The following is a 7,829-nucleotide window of genomic DNA, read 5'->3' as shown; positions in this document are numbered from 1 at the left end:
TACTTTACGTCCAGATCAGGACGTTTGTCACAGAACGTTTTCCACATTACTTTTACATTTAATTCACTGGGCCAATATTGGCGATGTAGCACATTTCCTCTAGAATAGTGACTTTCGATTGGCTTGAATTGTTCAATGTGTCTGACAACTGCATTTTTCCTACCTTCGTACAACTTCGTTCTTCTGTCACCTCCTCTTCTTTCAGCGGTTGCAGGTGAGGAATCGTTCATTATACTCTGACAAATTTTGTTGAATCTCATATTTTTGATCTGCAAAATCCCTATGAAAGCCGCTCTGCAAACCCTGATCTTTATAGAAACTCCTTCACTTTTTTGGGAGCACAAACTCCGTAATTAGTAGCTTTCTGGATCCTTGTCTCCTGTAAGCATAGATGTTCGAGGAGATGACACAGTGACATGTTGTCAAATGTAGTTGCCCTGCCATTCTCGGTTATTTTGTTCGTAAAATTTTCGATGTATCTGTCTTACGTCCTGCATGGTGAGTTCTTTACATTTTAGCTTTCCAGCAGGATGTTTACAGTTTGGCATCCATGGAAACTCTTTCGGTTAGTACCTACCGATAAATAAAATTAAAATTGAAAACAAACTGATAGTAGTTTTATGTCAATGCAATCAGAAGTTCAGTGTATCTATTTTCAAGTACGTTGAATTTATAAGAAATGTGTTCCAGAAAAGCTTAGGTAATGTTGCTAGGTCATTAATTCCAACAACATTAAACCTGTAATGAATATTTGAATATTACTATAAGCAGTGGTCTTCCTTACCTCTTACTTTTCTCGACGTTTCTTTTCCATTGCTGTACATTCCGTCTTCTCTTCCTAAATGTAGAGTTTCTCGTGGCATCTTCCCTCTCATTAACGCTAATCTCAGCTGTATTGTCGTCGGGTTCGTCGAAATGTACTTCAATAGTAGAAATTTCCTCTTCATTGTCCTTGTTCATTTCGAACTGTGCTACAATAAAACTGCCTACAAAGTCGTTTTAAAACACACAGAGGAACCGGTGTGCTGGTAGATCTTTTTATCATATAACAATGCCTTCTCGCACTTTCCTTCCTACAATGTAGCAATAGAAGGAAAAACATACGAAAATCTACCCAGTACTGCCAACCCAAACTTTTTGGTCACGTGTAGCTAAAAATCGAAACTTTTAAAAAGATTTAGGTGTGACAAGACGGTGTTCTGCAACCGTACCCTTTGTCGGTGGTCATTATCCCGTTAAGACTCTGCCTCTTTTGCAACCGAATAGGATTTGACCGATTTTGCAACCTAACGCGTAGAAAACATAGCCGTCTTTGCACCCGCACGCGATTTTCGCACCTTAATTTAAAATACACTACTGGCCATTCAAATTGCTACACCACGAAGATGACGTGCTACAGACGCGAAATTTGACCGACAGGAAGAAGATACTGTGATATGCAAATGATTAGCTTTTCAGAGCATTCACGCAAGGTTGGCACCGGTGGCGACACCTACAACGTGCTGACATGAGGAAAGTTTCCAACCGATTTCTCATACACAAACAGCAGTTGACCGGCGTTGCCTGGTGAAACGTTGTTGTGATGCCTCGTGTAAGGAGGAGAAATGCGTGCCATCGCGTTTCCGACATTGATAAAGGTCGGATTGTAGCCTATCGCGATTGCGGTTTATCGTATCGCGACATTGCTGCTCGCGTTGGTCGAGATCCAATGACTGTTAGCAGAATATGGACCAGGTGGGTTCAGGACGGTAATACGGAACGCCGTGCTGGGTCCCAACGGCTTCGTATCACTAGCAGTCGACATGACAGGCAACTTATCCGTATGGCTGTAACGGATCGTGCAGCCACGTCTCGATCCCTGAGTCAACAGATGGGGGCATTTGCAAGACAACAACCATCTGCACGAACAGTTCGACGACGATTGCAGCAGCATGGACTATCAGCTCGGAGACCGTGGCTGCGGTTACCCTTGACGCTGCATCACAGACAGGAGCGCCTGCGATGGTGTACTCAACGACGAACCTGGGTGCACGAATGGCAAAACGTCATTTTTTCGGATGAATCCAGGTTCTGTTTACAGCATCATGATGGTCTCATCCTTGTTTGGCGACATCGCTGTGAACGCACATTGGAAGTGTGTATTCGTCATCGCCATACTGGCGTTATCACCGGGCGTGATGGTATGGGGTGCCATTGGTTACAAGTCTTTCTCACCTCTTGTTTGCATTGACGGCACTTTGATCAGTGGACGTTACATTTCAGATGTTTTACGACCAGTGGCTCTACCCTTCATTCGATCCCTGCGAAACCCTACATTTCAGCAGAATAATGCACGACCGCATGTTGCAGGTCCTGTACGGGCCTTTCTGGATACAGAAAATGTTCGACTGCTGCCCTGGCCAGCACATTCTCCAGATCTCTCACCAACTGAAAACGTCTGGTCAATGGTGGCCGAGCAACTGGCTCGTCACGGGCCTTTCTGGATACAGAAAATGTTCGACTGCTGCCGTGGCCAGCACATTCTCCAGATCTCTCACCAACTGAAAACGTCTGGTCAATGGTGGCCGAGCAACTGGCTCGTCACAATACGCCAGTCACTACTCTTGATGAACTGTGGAATCGTGTTGAAGCTGCATGGGCAGCTGTACCTGTAGACGCCATCCAAGCTCTGTTTGACTCAATGCCCAGGCGTATCAAGGCCATTATTACGGCCAGAGGTGGTTGTTCTGGATACTGATTTCTCAGGATCTATGCATCCAAATTGCGTGAAAATGTAATCACAAAAATGGCTCTGAGCACTATGGGACTTAACCGCTGTGGTCATCAGTCCCCTAGAACTTAGAACTACTTAAACCTAACTAACCTAAGGACATCACACACATCCATGCCCGAGGCAGGATTCGAACCTGCGACCGTAGCAGTCGCACGGTTCCGGACTGCGCGCCTAGAACCGCGAGACCACTGCGGCCGGCATGCAATCACATGTCAGTTCTAGTATAATATATTTGTCCAATGAATACCCATTTATCATCTGCATTTCTTCTTGGTGTAACAATTTCAATGGCCAGTAGTGTACTTAGAACCGTTATTTAAGCCTGATGAATACATTATTACATAGACCGTGAAAACCTGTACAAGTAAGTGCCTCTAACTCAATTTTCGACCGAGCGAGGTGGTGCAGTGGTTAACACACTGGACTCACATTCGGGAGGACGACGGTTCAATCCCGTCTCCAGCCATCCTGATTTAGGTTTTCCGTGATTTCCCTAAATCGTTTCAGGCAAATGCCGGGATGGTTCCTTTGAAAGGGCACGGCCGATTTCCTTCCCCATCCTTCCCTAACCCGAGCTTGTGCTCCGTCTCTAATGACCTCGTTGTCGGCGGGACGTTAAACAACACTAACCTAACTCAATTTTCGATTTTTTGTCACAAAGCCGCTTTTGCACCTGGGCTACTCAATTACCCTCTATTCTGGCGCCCGGATAATGTTTCTGCTAATTTTCGTAGTTTCACCCAGTCTATCACTAGATGGCTGTCGCTCTAGACCAGTACCATTCGCGGCGGATCGTCTTGTAATACCCACTTTGTATACCATGCCTTTAGCGTCCACCCAGCTGTTATGCTTTGAAGGGATGCCCAGCCATTTCACAAATGCCATGCTCCGTCGATATCTTATAATGCGCCATATGAGAAACACGTCGGCTTTAGAGCTTCTCTGTAAACTCCTTCTCTCCAACGTGTATTAAGTATCTGGTTAAGTGTGCTGGATGCTTTCCCAACATATATAGTTTATCCCTGATGACTCCCTATGCCGTATCTAATTTGCTAGTACCTTGATGGCTAATGTAATCAGCAACAGTATATCCTTCTTCTTCCTCCTCTTCTTCTTCACCCTTTCTTCTGCCTCCATCCTTCGTCTGACCTAAACTTCTCTGAAAGAGTATTATCTTGCTCCAACTGTCCCAATTTCAGCAGTCGCAATTTATGACGAACAGCCTTACGCACCTCTATGGCTTTGCATTTTGTTGAGTTACTGTTGCATAGTACGCTCACTTCGAGATAGTATACAACTTGTATACATACGTTAAAGCAGAGGGTTTCTCTTTTGTATGTCTAACACTCGTTCAATCTCATTAACCTTTGCATTATTATATTGACTAACCTCAGAAAGCTTCTACTGTTTTCTTCACGTGCATTTCTTTCCTCAATGTTTACAGGATGGTTTTTTCATATCTTCTAATGCCAGTTTAATTTCATGGGCCTTTACAGTTACCCTTTTGAGAGCATCCTCCAACGCTTGTATTTCCGCAGTGTAACGTTTAAGACTATCGGTGATTTTTTCAATAGAGCTTTTAAGACTTTCAATTTTTGTGTCAATGATTAGATGGATGTTCGGTCTGCGTATCACAACCTCAGAATAAATGTATACCATCCTAGCAAACCTGCCAATAGCAACCAAAATACTGACGCAGGTGTGTACTGGTACACTATCTTTTAAGCAGAACGTCCTGGAAATTTCGTCAGTACCAGCTATCATTCAGTTTCCTAGTTTTATCGATAACCAGAAAACCATACTGCGAGTTATTCCAGGGATCACGGCATCTGGTGACGAGGTCATTGAATGACATGTCGATTCCTACATGAGCTTGGTAAATATGCTTCAAATTTAGATTGTCCTGTTTAAAAGCAATAATAAGGTTTGCATTATCCCGAATCAGCTGCTTTAGGATCCTTCAGTATGTCTGGCTCAAATCAAAGAAACTGACTTTAATGTGGCGGCCAAAACATATGTTGTTGTTGTTGTTGTGGTCTTCAGTCCTGAGACTGGTTTGATGCAGCTCTCCATGCTACTCTATCCTGTGCAAGCTTCTTCATCTCCCAGTACCTACTGCAACCCACATCCTTCTGAATCTGCTTGGTGTATTCATCTCTTGGTCTCCCTCTACGATTTTTACCCTCCACGCTGCCCTCCAGTACTAAATTGGTGATCCCTTGATGCCTCAGAACATGTCCTACCAACCGATACCTTCTTCTAGTCAAGTTGTGCCACGAACTTCTCTTCTCCCCAATCCTATTCAACACCTCCTCATTAGTTATGTGATCTACCCATCTAATCTTCAGCATTCTTCTGTAGCACCACATTTCGAAAGCTTCTATTCTCTTCTTGTCCAAACTATTTATCGTCCATGTTTCACTTCCATACATGGCTACACTCCATACAAACGACTTCCTGACACTTAAATCTATACTCGATGTTAACAAATTTCTCTTCTTCAGAAACGCTTTCCTTCCCATTGCCAGTCTACATTTTATATCCTCTCTACTTCGGCCATCATCAGTTACTTTGTTCCCCAAGTAGCAAAACTCCTTTACTACTTTAAGTGTCTCATTACCTAATCTAATTCCCTCGGCATCATCCGACTTAATTCGACTACATTCCATTATCCTCGTTTTGCTTTTGTTGATGTTCATCTTATATCCTCCTTTCAAGACACTATCCATTCCGTTCAACTGCTCTTCCAGGTCCTTTGCTGTCTCTTGACACAATTACAATGTCATCGGCGAACCTCAAAGTTTTTATTTCTTCTCCATGGATTTTAATACCTACTCCGAATTTTTCTTTTGTTTCCTTTACTGCTTGCTCAATATACAGATTGAATAACATCGGGGAGAGGCTACAACCCTGTCTCACTCCCTTCCCAACCACTGCTTCCCTTTCATGCCCCTCAACTCTTATGACTGCCATTTGGTTTCTATACAAATTGTAAATAGCCTTTCGCTCCCTGTATTTTACCCCTGCCACCTTCAGAATTTGAAAGAGAGTATTCCAGTGAACATTGTCAAAAGCTTTCTCTAAGTCTACAAATGCTAGAAACATAGCTTTGCCTTTCTTTAATCTAGCTTCTAAGATGGGTCGTAGAGTCAGTATTGCCTCACGTGTTCCAATATTTCTACGGAATCCAAACTGATCTTCCCCTAGGTTGTCTGTAAAGAATTAGCGTTAGTATTTTGCAGCCGTGACTTATTAAACTGATAGTTCGGTAATTTTCACATCTGTCAACACCTGCTTTCTTTGGGATTGGAATTATTATATTCTTCTTGAAGTCTGAGGGTATTTCGCCTGTCTCATACATCTTGCTCACCAGATGGTAGAGTTTTGTCAGGACTGGCTCTCCCAAGGCCGTCAGTAGTTCCAATGGAATGTTGTCTACTCCCGGGGCCTTGTTTCGACTTAGGTCTTTCAGTGCTCTGTCAAACTCTTCACGCAGTATCATATCTCCCATTTCATCTTCATCTACACCCTCTTCCCTTTCCATAATATTGTCCTCAAGTACATCGCCCTTGTATAGACCCTCTATATACTTCTTCCACCTTTCTGCTTTCCCTTCTTTGCCAAAACATATATATTTTCCGATTTCATCATGGTTCTTCACTGCAATGTCATCACATACGAAAACGGTGTTTGGTTGGTTAGATTTTTTGAGGTTGGGGAGGGGGGGGGCATGCTGCTTTCGCTGGACGTCTGGTACGTTAATCCCTCGATGTCATGCAGAATCTCCTGTAATAACTGATACGTAAGCTGAAATACTGTTTTTGAAAATATATATACATGCTCGAAGAAGACTCCCTCAGGGTGGGTTGTCAAAGATAGAACCAAACTAGTTTTTCCACACCCTGAAGACCAATAATTAGAGCACAGATGAAACTAGAAAAGAGTGGCCCTTTCTTCTTCTTCTTCTTCTTCTTCTTCTTCTTCTTCTTCTTCTCTCCCCCCTCCTCAGCATCATTGCAGGATTAGTTGGTTACTGTAAAATCCTTGTGAAGAGGATGTTTTGTTCACTCAGTCATTGTGATGAATGCAGGTTTACATTAACATGCAGAGGATTTTATAGAGAGAAAACACATAGAGTTCTTACACTTTTCTTCATTTATAAATTCTTACAAATAAGGGGATGATTATACATTCTTAAATACAATCGTAATTCAGCGCCCACATCAGGTATGATTGGTTCATACATATTCCCCTGATGCACAGAATGCTTCATACAGTTGGGCGATGATTTCTTCCGACGGGCCGACCGGTGTGGCCGTGCGGTTCTAGGCGCTTCAGTCTGGAACCGCGTGACCGCTACGGTCGCAGGTTCGAACCCTGCCTCGGGCATGGATGTGTGTGATGTCCTTAGGTTAGTTAGGTTTAAGTAGTTCTAGGGGACTGATGACCACAGATGTTAAGTCCCATAGCGAGATTTTCACTCTGCAGCGGAGTGTGCGCTTATATGAAACTTCCTGGCAGATTAAAACTGTGTGCTGGACCGAGACTCGAACTCGGGACCTTTGCCTTTCACGGGCAAGTGCTCTACCAACTGAGCTACCCAAGCACGACTCACGCCCCGTCCTCACAGCTTTACTTCTGCCAGCACCTCGTCTCCTACCTTCCAAGCTGTGGGGACGGGGCGTGAGTCGTGCTTGGGTAGCTCAGTTGGTAGAGCACTTGCCCGCGAAAGGCAAAGGTCCCGAGTTCGAGTCTCGGTCCGGCACACAGTTTTAATCTGCCAGGAAGTTTCAAGTCCCATAGTGCTCAGAGCCATTCTTCCGATGGTTGGGAATTTGGCGCGCCAGCTCCGTCAGATTGGTCCACACTTTCTCATGGAATCTGTACATATGTGACTATAAGCTTAGTCGTCTGTCTAGAGCATGCTAAATTGCGTAACTCGCATACATTAAGTTCCTAAATGTCTACTCTTGTTGATGTGTGCAGTCGTTTATTTTATAAAATTTAATTGTGCCTGGGAGGTCAACTGATGCAATCGTATGGTCACCTGGTATCA

At 43.8% G+C, this 7,829-nt stretch overlaps 1 non-coding gene across 1 annotated transcript; it reads right to left on the bottom strand.

Moving 5' to 3' along the window:
* Window positions 1–7,305: 7,305 nt before the first annotated feature.
* Trnas-uga (transfer RNA serine (anticodon UGA)) lies at window positions 7,306–7,380 on the bottom strand. Its single transcript has one exon. It is a non-coding gene; the product is annotated as a tRNA-Ser (tRNA).
* Window positions 7,381–7,829: the final 449 nt, after the last annotated feature.

This window comes from Schistocerca nitens, chromosome 2 (genome assembly GCF_023898315.1).
Source record: "Schistocerca nitens isolate TAMUIC-IGC-003100 chromosome 2, iqSchNite1.1, whole genome shotgun sequence".
In the NCBI taxonomy this organism is placed as follows: domain Eukaryota; kingdom Metazoa; phylum Arthropoda; class Insecta; order Orthoptera; family Acrididae; genus Schistocerca; species Schistocerca nitens.
Note: the sequence above shows the minus strand (reverse complement) of the source record. Positions and strands in the feature narration are given on the sequence as shown.